Below are 18967 nucleotides of genomic sequence, written 5' to 3' on the forward strand. Positions count from 1 at the left end.
CAATTTCGGTACGAATGTCACCATATTTTGAAAGTACTTAGATATTAGAAGTTAAATGAACAGGGGCTATAGACCAGATCTGGGCAGTCCCTCATACAATGTACAATTTTTTGATCACAGAATGGGAAACAAAAGAGCAAAAACACATTTAAAAAGTGGCAAGGGCTTATTTTTTATTTTATTTTATTTTGTTTTTTCAGAAATGCTGAGCTCCCAGATTCAGCTCCAACAAGCACTAGGAGCCCTGCAACATGGACAGATGGTAGCAGTCTGCTGGGATTTGACTCTTCCTTCTGCCTCTTTGAACTATGTGACCTTGGACAACTTATTAACCTCTCTGTGCCTCAGTTTCCTCAGAGGAAAGTTGAGAAGGCAGTGGTTCCTTCCTCACTGGCTAGTGGGGGATTAGAGTTGCTCTGTCCCTAATATTTTGCACAGGGCCTGATAGGCTGAGCCCTCACTGAATGTTGGCTCCCTTTGCCCTATATGGCCCTGGGGCTTCCACCCATGTTATTTCATTTAATCTTCACAGAAACTCTGTGAAATAGAAAAACAAACAAACAAACAAAAACAAGAAACACTGTTCAGAGGCAAACCCAGTCAGAGTAATAGGAAGCAGTACATGCTAACTTTACTATAAATAAATACACAAAGAAACACTTCCAAAAACTCAAGAACACCAGAACTCCCATTCTCTGGGATTCATCTGTGGGAAGGAAACCCTTTAGGGAGTGCAGTGGATGGGGTTGAGGAGCTCCACTCCCTGTCTGGGGAAAGCTGTAGGGTTAGCTGGCCCCGGGGCAAAGTTATAAAGCCACAGCTTACTAGTGTGTGATCCCAGGCAGTTGTTCACCCCTCCGAGCCTCAGTTTCCTCAGTGGGCTTTGCAAGGTTGTTGTGGAAATTAAACAAATTACAAGGGCCAAGCATTTGGCGAGTCTTTGGCAAAGAGAAAATTCTCTATAGATGGAGGTGGCTGTGACAGCTGTAATCATTACACAGTTGGCTGTGTGTTGGCCATTAGACTGGGCTCCAAGGGTGGCATTCCATTAGCATCCAGGTCAAGTACAGTCACTAACTTCTGTTCTTGAGAGTCCTCCATAAAACACACATCGTTAGGTGTCAGACTTTGCTTTTGCCTTTCTTCCCCCTCTCCCCAGTGCAACAGAGTCCTCAGGTCACTGGTGATAAAAAACCACCTCAGAATTTCTCACTTCCTCCAAAGGAGACTGAGTCAGTAAAGTCTCTAAAGACAGCTTTCTTCAGGGACAAGCTCCCAAGTTCAGGGGTGTGACAGCACTTCTTCAGAAAACAGCATTTGGGGTCTTCTTAGGGCCCAGCTGACCCAAACCTGAAGTTTAACTACATGGCTTGGGGAGATGGAGAAGCTCGGGGAGGGAACTCCAGCATGAAGACCTATGGGCACAACCCGCAGGATGTCACAGGAGAGCTTTTCACAGAGCTGCCATCACGGTGGGCAGGCTGTGTTCTTAAACCTTCTCTTCCCATGTCTCTAGGCCAATGCGCCATGAAATGAAAATCCACTGTGGCAAAGTGGCATGCTCTGCTAGATCTTTACACACTACAACATCTCCATCCAGTCATATTTCTTTCTCATCTTTTTTTGTCTAAGAGCCCTCCTTGATGTTAGCACAAGGGACCGCCATGCTCCTACTTCTGCTGGTCTCCGTTTCACCAGGCACCTCCCTCCGACTTCCAATTGGCCGCCACCTTTGTCACTCTCCCTCAAAGCAATATTGTGTGTGAGAACAGTCAGAAGGTGAGTTCTCACTTTCATGTCCCTCCATATCCTGCCAACTCCTGAATTTCCAGACCTCAAACATCAGAGACCCAGTGTCCCTGGACTCCCTTGACTCCCCAGGCTGCTCCTGGCCATCACACACTCTGTGAAATGGTGACCCTCAATTCCCAAGTTCACCTTTTTCCCACAGGCACTGCTCATAGGCCTAGGATTCAGCTGTGTGATTGAAGTAGAGAAAACGAAGCCAGGGGACATTCCTGATCTTCCCCAATATTGGGGCCCCCAAGATGCTGGGCCTACTGGGATTTGGCAGTGAATTCCATCCGCCTATTCTTGGCGCAACAGACCTTCTCACTGGTTTCCACTGCCCACACATTTAACACGTGCTAGACAAAGACGGGCCAGAAGCAGAGGCAGTGGCACCCAGGGCTTCCTCCCACCCTCCCTCAGGCCACTTGTGTGAGGCCACATGAGACTTCTCTAAAGCTAGACACACCAGCAGATGGGTGCTGGGGGAGAGGAAGGCACACAGGTGTCACAGCCAACTAGCACCTCTGGTCCTCCCACTCTTCCCCTCCCCTCCAGGCCTCCACCTCCAGTAGTAACAGAAAAACACTGCAGAAACCCAGCAGTCAAAGAATGAGAAGTGCTGTCTTGCAACTTCTGGTTCTACCCCAAGTCTGGTTTGTCCTTCATGATCTGGGTTTAGTTGAGGGAAAAGGGGCTTCACACAGGACTACTGGTTGATGTTGTGGCAGTTTGTTTATCTGAGCTTGCATAATGTAATGCACATTTGAGGAGGTGGTAGGGATATTCCCATAATTTCCTAGAAGATGAATGCCAAAGCTAAAGCTACATCAAGGTGAATGTAGTATATATAAAGAATAGTCCCATTAACAACTGAGAGGAAAATGCCGGTCCCAGGGAGCATACTGGAACAAGCACTAATGGATAAAATGCAGAAATAATGCTTTAATAATACATGCGATCATGTTTTTATTAACAAAGAAAGTCTTGTTTCAAAACAAATACATCCTTGAGAGGAGTCGGAAATTAATCCCCAATAGGCAGAAATCTGCATTATTATATATTCTAATCATAATTACAACCTGCTCTTAATGTGAACATTCTAAATTATTAGTCACTTTATTAAGAACCAGAAAGAGGACTTCCTGCTGCATAATGAGAAGTACTCACAAGCTTCGAGAATGAGAAAAGCAAGAGACAATTCTGCACAGAGCTGAAAAGTGGTGGATGTAATTTGTTTAATAAAAGTGCCTCCTTTCTCCTTTTTTGTTTAGGAATTGGTACACGCTTAGGGGTTCAGACAGCACCCAGCTTCAGAACTGCACTTTCTAGGGCAAGATAAAAATGTGTATCACGGAAATATAACGATTTATCATTGTAACAGTTACATCCCACTGCAGAAACCACTAGAGACTGCTTAACATTTTTATTTCAAACATGGTTTTCCCTAGTCTTCAGGTGACAAACGGAGACAGATGCCAGAAGGCTTTTTTCCATTTGTTCCTAATAAAAATGGCTAAATTCTGAGTTCACTGTCATCTGGGGTGACATTAAGACTGTGCTTTAGGCTGGGGACAGTGGCTTACGCCTGTAATCCCAGCACTTTGGGAGGCCAAGGTGGGCAGATCACGAGGTCAGGAGATTGGGACCATCCTAGCTAACGTGGTGAAACCCTGTCTCTACTAAAATACAAAAAATTAGCCAGGCATGGTGGCAGGTGCCTGTAGTCCCCAGAGTAGGGAGCAGAGATAGTACCACTGCACTCCAGTCTGGGCGACAGAGCGAGACTCCGTCTCAAAAAAAAAAAAAAAAAAAAAAAGACTGTGCTTTAACAGACTGATCCTTCTCTTCCTTCTTATGCATTCTTCTTTTGAAAGGCTCCAAAGGCAACATCTGGGTCTGGTCACTGAAGACAGATGGGCTCCTTCTACTTCTTCTCCTATCCCCTGGAGGCCTCTGCCAGAGGGTAACATGCTATTGGAATGTAATGACATGCTGGTGAAATTTTACTGGCGAGTGTTATTGTGTTATAGTGTTAAGGATGTTAGTATCCTTATCTTTAGGACCTGTTCTGTATCTGTACAGACCTCCTCATTACAGATGGATTTCTCTATTTCAAAACATTCCTGGGCTTTCTAAAGGCTGTCACTGAACTAATTCTTACGATTTTTCTTCCATTACTTTCTTTATACTTCCAAGTCCTCTTTGTCTGACATTGAACCTGAAGCCAATTTCTGAAAATTATCACTTGTGCTACTGTGGTTATGAATCAATACAAGGTTCAGAGTTGATTTGGATTTATTTTGTACTGTGCCATCATCAAATCCTTGATATTTTCTCCTGGTGTGAAGAACTCATACACTCAGACTTAACCTGTTTCATTTTCCTCTTTTTCTTCTCTTTAAGGAACAAGGTCGAAATGTCTACTTTGGTTATAAGAACTAAGGTTTTCATAGGGTAGTGATTAGCGGTAATGAAAAGGTTTTATTAAACATTAACAATGAGCCAGATGCAAAGGTAAGAGCTTTGGAGCATTGTCTCATTTAATCCTTCCAACAGCCCCATGAGGTAAATATCATGCTCTCTACATTTTATAAATGAGGAAGAAACTGAAGCTCAGAGAGGGTAATTCACTCACAGTCACACAGCTGGTAGAGGTAAAGCCAGGGTCTGAACCTGGTGACCTGACTCCAGAGCCCCCATCCTCAGTCCACACTAAGCTCCACTGTGCTCTCAGCAAGCGTGCTGTGCAGCCCGAGGCTCAACCACTGTGTTTCTAAGGTGAAGCTAATTGTGCAGTGATTCTTTGACTTCCCCCTCCCTTTTCAAACTTAATCACATCTCTGAATGTTTAGAAGTTTTTCACCTGGAGTCCATATAGTTCATCCTCATGTCCCAGGAAGGGCAATACCTGTGGTCAGTATGTAGGGGCCCAGAGGGAGGAGCCAGGGCCACACCACCCCTGAGACTGAAGCCAGTACAAGTCTACATACAGTGAATGAGAAGGCCCAAGACACATGCACCTTCAATCAGGGTGTCTCGAGTGCTGTTTCATACCCCAGACATGTTTCAGCCTGATCAACAAATCTGAAGAAATAACCCACCAACAGAAGAAGGGTAGTTTACATAAATTTCTTAAAGGAATGAGGTTGATGCTGAGTGTACCAAGATAGTCCAGGGAAGTAGACACTCTGTGGGCTCCAGCGTCTGGAGTAGGTCACAGGGGACACTCAGATCTCCAGCCAGGCCTGAGGGCACGAGCTGTCCTGATAGTGTGACCTGCTGCAACCTCCTAATTATAACTGAATTCTATCTGAAGATATGCTTGTAGAACAGATGGGGCATGTACTGATGACTTGGTGGTTGGATTTTATTTCTGATGAATAAACTGGCATTCAGATTTAAATATTACTCATTTTTGAGTTCAATTAAGATAAGTCAGTTTCTCTGAGCCTTATATACTGTGGGTGGGCAATAAATTAACAATTTTGAGTCTGCAAATGAGGGGACCCAATCCTGTGCCTTCATGACCCATAGCCCCTGATGCTCCTGGTTGCTCTCCTTGCTCCTCCTCCATGTCCCAGGAAGCAGAAAGTGGAACTCAGTCAGAATCAGGAAGGCTAATGTGGTCATGGTCATTTCAGAGTGTGGTCACTGTGTGGAGACCAGTCTCTGGGGAGGTGTTCCCATGGGGCCCCTGCTTCCCATCCCATGAGAAACCTGTGCTCTTGGCACACTTACTGTGGAGCCCTGTGTTAGGAGGCTCACCCAAAGGTGCAAGGTCCCAAGAGCTGGTCTTTAGAAGGAAGGAAGAAGCTGGGCTCAGTCTGAGCCTAAAGCACTCACTCCAATTCAGCTCTCATCAGAGCTCCTAGGGCGGCTCCCACACATTCCTGCAGGTACAGTCACACGGCACTGAATCACATGCACTTTGCTCTTTTGGAACTGCCCAGTTAGGGAGGAAGGGGGATGGTCAGGCTGGGAGGTTGTGTTGGATTCAGGCACATTCCTAGGTTCCTGGCCATAACACCTGGCCTGATCCCACTGAGAAGTCCCCATCTCCACCCCATGAGATGGTGCCCCAGATGCAAGCTGTGGTGTGACCAAACCCAGCCCTCCCAGGGCCAGCAGCAACCCAGTGTGATGAAAAATCCCATAAAGCTACCAACTCAGTGAATGACTGGCCTTTCTCTTTTAACACTTTCTTCCCACAGAGTCAGGACATGATGATAAACAAAATGATGATTGTTGAAGTTAAACAATAATTTCAATGATACGCTGTCATGGATCTCACTTGGTGTTCAGTGTTTTATTTTATTTTGCTATTTTGGTCTACTGAAGCCAAAACGAATATTCAAGTTTCTCAGCCTCAGCATTACTGTCATTTGGGGCTAGATAATTCTTCGTTACAGGGGAGTGGTCTGTGCCCTGTAACATGGTTAGCAGCATCCCTGGCCTCCACCCACTGCGCACCAGGGGCACTACCCCTCTCAGTGTGACGACCAAAAATGTCTCCAAACATTGCCAAACATCCAAACATCGCAAAATTGCCCCTGGTTGAGAACCACTGCTTTAGAAGGTTGACCCAGTTTCTTGCTAATTTGATGATTAGGTTTAAGTAAGTCTGGTACTTAAAATTCCTCAGGCAGGACCCCTGTTAAGACACCCTCACTTTATCTGTGTGCACACCCTCCCATTTAGGAATGAGATCATGGCCGGGCAGAGGGCCACTTCTGAGGGGCAGGCGTTTTGCCAACTGGCTCCTGTCAAGTGCTGTGTGTGATTGTCAGGTTGTGTTAAGTGAGCTGTTCCTCACTGGTTTAGCGTCAGGCTTTGTGGGTGTCATATGGTCAGTGTTCCTAGTAAGTCGGGAGTTGATTTACCACAAGCTTCAAGTCTCTGTAAGTCATTTGGGGTTCTAAATTCAACATATGGACTGCCTTTCCCTGCAGAGTTGTGTCTCCAGGGACCCGTAGACCCCTGAGTCACTCAATTACAAATATTCAACAGGAGCCAACTGACCTCGGTGAGTGTGTGCCAGGGACAGAGAAGCCATGTGGTGCAGACACGAGTTGCAGGCATGGAAAAAATCCTCCTTCTTGGTCTTTACCTGTCCAATCGACAGAAGAAAAATCACCATTGAGGATACTGTGAGAGAGCCTAACTTAGTAGCAAGACAGATGGCAAACATCCAAATTTGCAGTACAACATTGAGCATGGACATGGTGCAGAACCTTCTGTAGGCTGGCCTCTGTGACCTGCAAAAACTGCTCGTTGGATGAATAAATATCATACATGTAGAGAAGTCCCATTTCCATGCTTATATTAATTTATACTAACGGAGGTCACAGACAACATAGGCACAGATCAAGAGAGGCTGTTCTGATTGGGTCATTTACTGCCTGAAGAATTCAAAATACCAGAACAAACCACTTGAATCGAATCCTCAACATAACCAGCCCACCTTCCCTCCTTCCTTCCCTTGCAGTCAGGAGCTTCCATTTGTTTCCAAAGTGTTTCTCAAACATGTTATGTCTCAAGAATCGGCACCGGGTAGCTGCCATGTTTCATAATGTAAGGAATTAACATAACCGTGGAGATAGGATCCACAGTGATGAGGATGTCATTTATGCATCTGACAAATAGCTTTTCTGTATCTACTGTGTGCAAGATGGTCTTTCAATCACTCTAATGGAGGGAGTCTTTCTTCTTTGCTTTGTGTTTTAGTTGGAGGGAAGCGAGGACGTATTAATATAACTAGAGTAAAATAAGAATGAAGAAGGCACAGAGAACAGAAAGATACTGAATCACAAAACCAGTAATTACCATCATTTAGGAGGAGCTGAAGGTCTCAGATTCTTATCTGACCAGAGAGGAGAGTTAAATGTGGCCCATAAAACTTTTCTTTGTTCCTTCTTGACTTTCTTTGTTTCAAAAACCACATGGGTTTAATATTTAAACTTTTAGCATTTTTTTGTGTGTTCAAGGAAATAACTCAAATAGAAAGTTACACTCAATGTATCTGCTTCTCATTTGTATTAAACTCACACCCTGATGTGCCCTCTCAGTTAAATAGTTACCTGTTTCCCTGTAGCTCTGCGGTTTCTGCAGGGCCTGGAGATCCACATGTAAAATCCCTCCTGTAACAAACACAGTGCTTTGTGCACTGGTGGAAAAACAGCACTGCTGAAAGCCTCTACCCATGTATAATTTAGCAACATCACCTGGGGCTGCAGGCACGGTTTGGAGGACAATGACATGGGTGCCTCGGGATCCATACCTAACTGGGGCATCTCATGACAACCAAGGGAAAGGATAATGTCTGCTTTGCTACCTGAATCAATATCTCTCTGTGCTGGTGTCACAATTACAACTGAAAGGGTGTGGCAGATGCATGCAACTCTCAGGGAACAGCCTGCAGAACATCTTGGCAGGGGGAGGACAAGAGCTGGCCAGACACTCCTGGAAGTTCTGGAAGGAGACGCTGAAGCTCTACCTATCCCACTGTAAAGGATAACACCAGGAAATCCTGGTTAATACGGTTTAACCTCCTAATCATGCACTGACTATCCCCCACCATTGCATGGGAGGCAGAGAAGAATAAAACACTGTGCACATGTGTCCAAATAGAATCAAGGGCACTTTTTAATTTTTTTTTTTAACTCAATGTGTAGAGTAAGTTTTTCACTGGTCTGAGCAAAAGAAAACCAGGGACAGACAACTAACTGGCTGTGCAATGCAGACCCCTGCCTGAAGAATGGACTTCAGGTGGGAAACTTTTGTAGAAAGTCCTGTGCAAAGCAGGCTATGACTGCACCCCTCAAAGAGTATGAGGAAACAGGAAAAAAAAAAAAAAAGTTCAAGTGAAAAGGAAAGGACCCTTGAAGGCCTGCCAGCCAGCTCCTAAGTGATCTTCCTGATATGTCAATATCTGGGTGCTGCTGCAGGACACTGGAGCAGGCTCAGTGTAACCTCACCCCTGCTGGCAAGAGGCTCCCTGGCCTCGCCTCCAGACCTGCCCCAGGCAGGAAGAAGAGCACCCAGGTCTTGGGGCAAGCTGACGGAAAGGCAGCCTTCCTAGAATAGGAAAGCAACTGACTGAGACGCGTCTGTCCCCTTTAATTAGAGTTTATTGGTAGGAAATCAGAGTCTGAAGCCAACTGGGGACTTCACAGTGATCCTCACACCCAGATGGGCTGACCCGGGAGCAGCGTAGGCTCTACACACCATTCTGCTGTCAAGTGGTCAAAATGAACACATCAGAAGGTCAAATGCCGGCTCGGCCTCCAAGTGCAGAGACAGCATTAACTTGGAGCGTATTGCGGGCAACCATTATAACCCTCTAATTGCCTATGCAATGCACAAGGTTTTAAAAGATATGTATTGCACAAACAATATTGTGAAACAACAGAAATCAACCCTCTCATCTTAAAAAAAAACCTTAATACGAGGTTCCAGGAGAGGATTTAAAAAATGATATGGCTGTTCTTTGCTTCAGGCAATAAACCTGCTACTGAAAACCTGTGGGTAAATACAGCCTTATGCCAGCTAAGGGGCACTACCCCTCTCAGTGTGACTTCTTAAAAATGCACCAGAAAACAGGCTCTGTTTTAAGCACTTAATTGTATTTGCTCATTAAGTCTTCACAAGTCCTGGAAGTAGATTTTATGAAGATCTTCATTTTGCAGGTAGCAAATTGCAACACAGAAATGTTCAGTAACTTGGACAAGATTGCAGAACTGAGTTGGAAAAAGGTGCCCAGGCCTCTGGGCCCACGTCCCTAACCACGGGCTACACTGCCTCCCAATGGACTGAGAGTGAGTTAGTTCCCTGGCAAAGCCTGCCCCTCCCAAGCATGCTGTTTATAAAGATAAATATGGTCACACATGGTCACATTTAATATCAACAACATCCCATACTTAAATCTTCAAATGAAAAGATATGCCTATTTCCTGATAGAGCATCACACGGCTAAAACACAGAGCTGAAAGCATAAAGAAGTACCTTCCCCATATCCATTCGCCTTTCTTTTCTTGAAAAGCCTCAAATAGATTTGGGCAGCAATATAGGCAATTAAAAAAATACTTTCCTGCTGAGGATCTACAAAAAATGTCAACTAACATCATACTTAAAGGTAAAAGGCTAAGTGCTTTCCCCCTAAGTTCAAGAAGATGATGAGGATGTCTGTTATCAGCACTTCTTTTCAACACCAAAATGGAGATTCTAGCCAGGGCAATAAGGCAAGAAAAGGAAATTAAAGGCAGAGATTAAAAATGAATAAGTAGGCCAGGCACAGTGGCTTAAACCTGTAAACCCAGCACTTTGGGAGGCCGAGGAACTCAGAGGGCTGAGGTGGGAGGATTGCTTGAGCCTGGGTATACTGAGCCATGATCATGCCATTGCACTCTAGCCTGGGCGACACCATGAGACCCTGTCTCAAAAAAAACTCCAAAACTAACAAAAAGGAGTAAGTAAAACTGACTCCACTCAAAAAGACATGATTGTCTATGTAGAAAAATCTTAAGGAATATTTATTTATTTATTTGTTTGTTTATTTTTGAGACAGGGTCTCACTCCTGTCACCCAGACTTGACCTCAGTGGCACGATCATGGCTCACTGCAGCCTTGACCTCCTAGGCTCAAGCAATCCTCCCAACCTCAGCCTCCCGAGTAGCTGGGACTACAGGTGCACAACACCGTGCATGGCTAACTCTTCTGAATTTTCAGTAGAGACAGGGTCTTGCTGTGTTGCTGGAGCTGGTCTCAAACTCCTGGGCTCAAGTGATCTGCCAGCCTTGGCCTCCCAAAGTTGCTGGGATTACAGGTGTGAGCCACTGTGTCCAGACTAAGAAATATATAATAAAGCTGTTAGAGAAATAGGAGCACAGGAGAACCAAGGTGACATCATTTTAAAATTGACTCCATCTTAAAACTAGCGAGGTACATTACTTGCCAGTCACGAACCATGGTCATAAGATGTTTACAGTTGAGAAAACAGCTTAAATGTACCTGAAAGAACATAATCTTACAATAATGGAAAGTCCAGATGTCCCAATACCCATAACAATATATTATTTTAAGATAATTATATTTATGCTTTGATGTATTTATTCACTAAAAAAAGCAAGGGGCCAAGTGCGGTGACTCACGCCTGTAATCCCAGCCCTTTGGGAGGCTGAGGCGGGCGGATCATGGGGTCAGGAGTTCGAGACCAAACTGGCCAATATGGTGAAACACTGTCTCTACCAAAAATACAAAAATTAGCTGGGCGTGGTGGCGTGTGCCTATAGTCCCAGCTACCCGGGAGGCTGAGGCAGAAGAAACGCTTGAATCCGGGAGGTGGAGGTTGCAGTGAGCCGTGATCATGCCACTGCAATCTAGCCTGGGTGACCAAGTGAGCCTCCGTCTCAAAGAAAAAATAAAATAAATAAATAAATAAATAAATAAATATAAAAATAAAAGACTAATTTTCTTTAAATCAACAGAATAATAAATTTTGCCATGCTGTCAGCCCACCCACACATAGACAGAGCTTAGCTTAACCTTTACAAAGGTAAGACCCCCATATAAGAAGGTTTTAAAACAAAGATGGCACAGGCATGGTGGCTCACACCTGTAATCCCAGCACTTTAGAGGCTAAGGTGGGTGGATCACTTGAGCCCGGGAGTTCGAGACCAGTCTGGGCAACATGGTGAAACCCCATTTCTACAAAAAATACAAACATTAGCTGGGCGTGGTGGTGGGTGCCTGTAGTCCCAGCTACTTGGGAGGCTGAAGTGGAAGTATCACCTGAGCCTGGGAGGGTCAAGGTGCCGTGAGCCATGACTGTATCACTGCACTCCAGCCTGGGCAACAGAGGGAGACCTTATCTCAAAAAGACAAAAAGAAAAACCAAACAACAACGACAAAAAACAAAGATAGCACATTCCTCCTCTTGCTTTCTGAGGATGCCCTACTCTGTAACTGGGTAGTTTTCAATAAATGACCTCTTCTCGCTGCACTGTGACTTGCCTTGAATTCCTTCCTGCACATGATCTAAGAACCCCCTTTTAGGATCTGGATCAAGACCCATCTTCTGGCAACAAAGCTACTGGAACTAACTGAGTTAAAGAAAGGCACAAAGTATAAGATTGATATACAAAGATCAATCGTATTTCTGTATTCTAGCAATGAACTGGAACTCAACATAAAAATGCCATTTACAATAGCATCAAAATCTGAAATCCTTAAGAATACTTTTTTTTTTTTTTTGAGATGGAGTCTCGCTTTGTTGCCCAGGCTGGAGTGCAGTGGCACGATCTCAGCTCACTGCAAGCTCCACCTCCTGGGTTCATGCCATTCTCCTGCCTCAGCCTCCCAAGTAGTTGGGACTACAGGCGCCTGCCGCCACGCCCGGCTGATTTTTTGTATTTTTAGTAGAGACGGGGTTTCACTGTGTTAGCCAGGATGGTCTCGATCTCCTGACTTCGTGATCCGCCTGCCTCGGCCTCCCAAAGTGCTGGGATTACAGGCGTGAGCCACCGCGCCTGACCAAGAATACATTTTATAAAATGCAAGATCTATACATGAAAACTAAAAAAACCTCACAGAATGAAAATTTAAAAGACGACTTAAAAAAAGGAGAACTATACATTGTGTTCATAGGTCAGAGAACTCGATATCGCTAAGATGTCGCTTCTCCCTATATTGATCTATAGATGCAACCCAGTGCCAATCAAAATGAATGCCAGCAGACTTTATTTTGTGTGTGTATGGTAAAACAATACAAGCTAATTAGAAAATTTGTAAGAGAATACAGAGGACCTAGAAGAGTCAAAACCATTTTGAGAAAAGAAGCGTTGGAGGATTCACACTGCCTGATTTTAAGGCTTACTATAAAGCTATAGTAAACACAACAGTATGGTATTGGGGTAAGGATAGAAACATAAGTTAATAGAACGAAGTAGAGAGTTCAGAAATAGAGCCACATATGTATGGTCTACTGATTTTCCACAAAGGTACCACGGTAATTGAATGAGGGAAAAACAATCTTTTCAACAAATGGCACTAAAACAATTGAACATCCACATGAAAAAACAAAGAAATAAATGAACCTTATCCTTTACTTCATACCATATACAAAAGCTAGCCCAAAGTGAATCATAGACCTAAATGTAAACACTAAATCTACAACGTTTCTAGATGAAAACATAACAGAAAGTCTTAGTGACCTTGGTTTAGATATTGTGAGGTAAGACACAAATTTTGAATTGTTTCAAAATTGAAATACGCTGTTAAGAAAATGAAAAGGCAGGTAATGGGTTAGGCAAAAATATATGCAATCTCGTATAATAAAGGATTTCTGTCCAGAATTTATAAAGACACCTACAGCTCAGTAGTAGGAAAACAAAATCCAGTTTAACAGATGGGCAAAACATCTGAACAAACACTTCACCAAACAAGATAAAATGAATGGCAAATAAACACATGATGAAGATCTGAGACATGCAGATTAAGACCATGATGAGAAGGTACTACCCACCCACTGAAATGGCTAAAATGAGTAAGACTTGCAAAACCGAGTATTGGTGAGGATGCAGAGAAACTAACATCATTGCTGGTGGGAGTGTAAAATGTTACAGCCACTTTAGAAACAGTGGGGCAATTTCTAATAAAGTCAAACCTATACCTACAGAAGAACCCAGCCATTCCACCCCTCGGTATTTACACAAGATAAATGAAAACACATGTCCACATAAAGTCGCATATAAAATTGTTCACAGAAGCTTTATTCATAATAGCCAATATGGGAATCAGTGCATATACCTACCACCAGCTAATGGGTAAACAAATTGTACACATCTACACAAAGGAATACCACTTCACAATAAAGAGGAACAAACCTATGCCATTCCATTCCTATTAAATTATAGAAAAGGCAAATTTACAATGAAAGAAAGATAAGTAGTTTCCAGGAGTTGGGGATGGGGGAAGGGATTGACTGCAAAGTTGCACAAAGGAACTTCGTGGGTGACAGAAATGTCCTATATCCAGATACTAGTGGTGGTTATATGACAAGTGCATTTGTCAAAACTGGCTAATTGTGCACTTAAAATTGGTTAATTTTAATTCATGTAAATTATATCTAACATTTATTATAAATTTTTATATTATATAATTTTTATACATAAAAACAGAGTTTTTTTTTTTTTTAAAGAAGCTCATTTCCCCATACTCCCTAGCCACTAAGGTTAGACATGTAACCTCCCTTGCCAATGAGAACAGGCAGTTGTCTACTGGGAAGCTCCTCTGTAAAAGCTACTGCTTTCCTGATAACAAGATACCGCCTTTTTCTCTTTGTCCTTTCTGCACCTACCTGCTTGGAACTCAGCCACCTTGTGACCTTGAGAACAGTTTTAAAGGCTGTACTATGGAGGTATATTGGTTCCTAGGGCTGCTGTAACTCCTTACCACAATCCTGGTGGCTAAAAACAGAAACGTATTTTCTCGCAGTTCTGGAGGCTAGAAGTCTGAAATCAAGGTGTAAGCAGTTCCGTGCCCACTTCTGAAGGCTCTTTCTTTCCTCTTCTGGCTTCTGGTGGCTGCCAGCAGTCTCTGACATTCCTTGGCTTGCAGCTGCTTCACTCCCATCGCTGCCTCCACCAGCAGAAGGCCTTCTTCCCTGAGTCTCTGCTCTTCTTATAAGGACAGCTGTCATATTGGGTTAAAGCCCCCCCTACTCCAATGTGACCTCGTCTTAATTTGATTCCATCTGCAAATTTCCCTGTTTCCAACAGGGTCACATTCACAGGTACTGGGGGTTAGGACTTGAACATATCTTTTTCAAGGACAGAATTCAATCTACAACCTGGGGACAGAGAGGACAGACAGTAAGAGCCCCGGCCCTACTTGGTCATGGAGCCGCAGCGTGAGTTCTGGGCTGCCTGCCTCTGTCTTCTCATTAGGGGAGAACAGTAAGCCCCTATTTAGTTAAACCACTGCAGTCAAGCACTTTAGCTGATACACTCTGCCTCCCCTAATTGTAAAAGGAGATCACAGTCCCTCCTTGACCTGTTCAACAAGAGGCCAGGGTGCCCAGCACTAGCAAAACACTGGGCCCGAAGTGGCAGTTCACCGAGTGAGTGAGTGCTCAGATTGTCCTTGCACGTTCTCTTGGCCCAGCCACCCACCTTCCACCATCGCAGTCTAGGACTGTCCCTCCTCGGTCTGCTGAGTCTTCTGTGACCTTGGCCTTCTCCCCCGCACAGCATTTTAAGGCCCCTGTGGTGGCTTCACCAGCTGCGACAGCTTCAATTTCCCTGTCTGGCCCATGCCTTCCTCCAGCCCTGTGTTCTGTGCCTGCTCTGCCCTCCAGTCACGCGGAGGGGCTCAATGTCTCTCTTGACAATTATCATCTGTCCTGCTCCATACCCAGGACCACGTAAGGCTCAGCACCATGCTCTGCATCTCACTGTTAATTCCCATGGGGCCCCTTCTCCCACACATCCCCACACCCATCCGGACTCACAGATGGCCCCTTCCTCATGCCAGCCTTCCAGCCCAATACCTCTTCCACGGGCTACAGATATCTCCCTGCACATTCCATTTTTTGATTAAAACAGGATAAGCAGAAACCTGAGGGAGTGCACAATCCTCTGCAGAATGCATCAGGCCTTTTCAGTGCCATGATTTCTGCTTCCACCTTCTGAGTTCTTCAGGCTCCTATCCACGGCAGAGTTTAAAACATTCCTCCCTTTGTACCTAGCCCCAGATCCATTTGTATGTCCTTAGAATTATTTGACTGTGCTTACTCCTAAATCTCCCCTCTCCCCTCTCATCTCCCTGTGCATAGAGGTGGCATCATCAGGAAAGAGTCCAGTCCTCATCAATAACTGCACTCCCGCCTGGCAGACAGAAGGACGTCTCGGAGCCTGGATGTCAGCTTTTGTGACACACATCAGGTGCTGCCCCTCTTACGTGACGACCATCAGATACGGAGTTCAGCAACAGATATGGAGTATGCAGCTATATTAAAATATTTTTATAGGCAAATAGAGGTCAACACAATGATTGCTTCCCTACTTTCTGCTCTTTGGGGTGAGCCCTGAACTGCTTAGCCAGTAACCACCTTGCAGAGTCACAGGAAATGTCGCAAGCCAGATCTTCCCAGGCCACAGAGTCTTTTTTCTTCCTCCTCCTCCTTCCTTTTCTTCTCTTTCTTTTCTGTAGTAAGTGTCGCCTGTGGCCTGGGCTTCCAGAATGGTCACCTCCAGCACAGTGGTACCTGCCCTTGCCTCCCTCTGCTGCAGGCCCCTAGCAGCCCTCCCTGCCTCCTTGTTGGCCCTGGCTGGGAGGTCTGGGGACCCCTGGGGGTCCTGCCCACACCTCTCTGTGACTGCACTGGCTGATGTGGCAGAACACAAGGTTGCCTTCCTCGGGGTCCCCAGAAGCCTCTCCAGATGCCGTTGCTTGCCTTGGGGGTATCCTGACATATGGAATCCCGCCCCCGCCTGTGCCAGGTCAGGAGGGGACCATTCCTCATCTGCTCAGCCTCATCTCTACCTTCCCGTCTCTCTTCCTGTTTGATGTTCTTTCTTGTGTGTGCCTGTGTGTGTGTGTGTGTGTGTGTGTGTGTGTGTGTGTGTGTGGAAGGGTCTTTATATATTTGTCTGCCTTCCTGTATTTTTCTTTTTCTTTTTTTTGAGATGGAGTTTCACTCTGTCGCCTAGGCTGGAGTGCAGTGGAATGCTCTCGGCTCGCCGCAACCTCTGCCTCCTGGTTTCAAGCGATTCTCCAGCCTCGGCCTCCCAAGTAGCTGGGATTACAGGTGCCTACCAACAAGCCTGGCTAATTTTTGTGTTTTTTTACTAGAGATAGGGTTTCACCATGTTAGTCAGTGTTGGTCAGGCTGGTCTTTAACTCCTAACCTCAGGTGATCCACTCGCCTCGGCCTCCCAAAGTGCTGGGATTACAGGCATGAGCCACCACGCTCGGCCTTCCTATATTTTTCTTTCTGTATTACGTCTTTACAATTTTTTCTATTCTGTACTTTTTCTTCTCTCTCTCTTTCTAGTCTAGATGAGTTCTGTCTGCCTTTTTTTCTGTGCTTACATAAGCACCTTTTACTCTTCTATATTTTTAATTTTTCTGTGTTTTTCTGCCTTTCTGTATTCTTTGGTCCTTCCAAGTTTTCTCTTTTTTCTTTTTTACATTCCCCAGAAACAGATCTCGTTTTTATTTTTATTCCTGTATTTCTATCTCTTTTTCCTTGTGTTGTTCTTTCTATCTTGTTTCCTGGGTTAATTCAAGTGTCTCAACTTCCACTCCTCTCTCATGTATTTGCACTCCAAATGATGCCTCCCTTTCATCTTTAGATGTCTTCTCTACTAAACTTGGTTTCCTCTGCTTGACTTTGGGAAGAGGGTCCTCCCCCCTCCACCCACAGCCTCTCTTCCTGAGCTCTGAAATGCTCTCTTTCTGTACTGAGGGGCAGGTGTGGCGGTCCTCAAGGACAGTCTCCCAGACAGCAAGGGGGCTGGGCCCAGCAGCCAGCAGCTCACTGGTGGATTCTGAGATGAGAATGTGGGATTCTTGGCACCTTTGCCCTAAACTTTGAACCTGAGCTAGAATTCCAAGACAGCAGGGTAAACAAATCTCCCTCAACATTCTGCTACATATGAGAAAAAGGATATACAGGAGAAAGGATACAGAGGGCACCCTGATGTCCACAGTTTCCAGCTTGTTTCCTATGGAGAAAGAGAAATGCCCAGACAGGACTGTATCCTGGATTCGGGGGCCAGCTGCAGGGTTCTTGTCCGGTCTCTGAGACCCAGTGAAATGCTGAGCCTGGGTCAGAGTTTAAGTACAAGGTGTTTTCCTGCATTGGCCCACTCCTCTACCCTTCGCCCCTGCCACCCTTGCCTGTCCAGCCTCCTCTGCACCAGAATCTCCCTTTGCTCAGAATGTGGCAGGTGGCAGTTCTGCAGGGTGGAGCAGGTGAAACAGTCCCTGTCTAGGGAGGCGTGCCCCTGAGGTGCAAGGCTGGAATTCACAACACATATTCCTAGAAAAACACAATGCCAAAATGATCGATGGCATTGATAATGCTATGAATGGGTCCAGCAACTAGGACATACTGAGCACATTCCACGTTCCAAGCACTGCACTGAAATGCTGTAGAAGAAAGAGATTCTGCTTTTATAGAGGAGTCTCAGAAGAGCTGGGCAATATCTGTCTCTAGGTCACACACTGGAACCCAGATAAATATGGCTCCAAAGAATACGATCTGTCTGGCCCTCCTGGTCCCCAGGCCCCAACACAGCTGGTTCAGCACAGCTGCATGAGAGCCCACATCATTGTTTACAAAGGGGGCTCCTACCAGACTGTCTTGTTCACAGCAGCAAAAATATCATCTTTCTCAATGGTGCTTGGTGCAGGGGAGGGTCTCAGTAAATGTACATTCAAAGATACACACATGCACATGCACATGTGCACACACACACACACACGGCTCCCCTCTATCCTGAACCGTATCCAGAGCACACACCACTCTCTTGCTTCAGATATTTGTACATGCAATTCTCTCCACCAGAATACCCTCCACCACCTAACCACCTCCTCCTGGTTTCAAGAACGTAAGACACCTCATCAGGAAGTCCCCCACCAGCTCTCCATCCCCTGAGTGATTCAGGCATCCTCCTCCCACCAAGCTGGCATGTCCACCACAGAAACTTTTGCCATGCTGCCATGTGAGCGCTGCTCTGACCAGGGCAGGACTGCGACCACCCCAGCATCCAGCACGGCACAGGGAACCTGGTCAGGCAATGACCACATGAAGGAAGCCACTCCCACAGACGGGTGGTGAGAGTAGAGATGGATGCACCAGGTGGGAGCAGAAAAGAAAGTGGATTCAGCCAGGCGCAGTGGCTCACACCTGTAATCCCAGCACTTTGGAAGGCCAAGGCGGGTGGATCACTTAAAGTCAGGAGTTCGTGACCAGCCTGGCCAACAGGGTGAAACTCCATCTCTACTAAAAATATAAAACTAGCTGGGCATGGTAGCATGTGCCTGTAATCCCAGTTACTCAGGAGGCTGAGGCAGGAGAATCGCTTCAATCGGGGAGGTGGTAGTTGCAGTGAGTCAAGATTGTGCCACTGCACTCCAGCCTGGGTGATAGGGAGATTCCGTCTCAAAAAAAAAA

The 18967-nt window shown here is 45.4% G+C and overlaps 1 protein-coding gene across 1 annotated transcript in view; it reads right to left on the reverse strand.

The window, feature by feature from the left end:
* Window positions 1-18967, reverse strand: part of LOC117062215 (acyl-coenzyme A oxidase-like protein) — a 389661-nt gene that overhangs the window by 57996 nt on the left and 312698 nt on the right. The window contains exon 16 of the mRNA XM_033175478.1: window positions 6811-6898. The gene's annotated coding sequence lies outside the window, so the exon portion shown is untranslated. The remainder of the gene's footprint in view (window positions 1-6810; window positions 6899-18967) is intronic.

This window comes from Trachypithecus francoisi, unplaced genomic scaffold, assembly GCF_009764315.1.
Source record: "Trachypithecus francoisi isolate TF-2019V2 unplaced genomic scaffold, Tfra_2.0 Lachesis_group17, whole genome shotgun sequence".
NCBI classification, from domain to species: Eukaryota; Metazoa; Chordata; class Mammalia; order Primates; family Cercopithecidae; genus Trachypithecus; species Trachypithecus francoisi.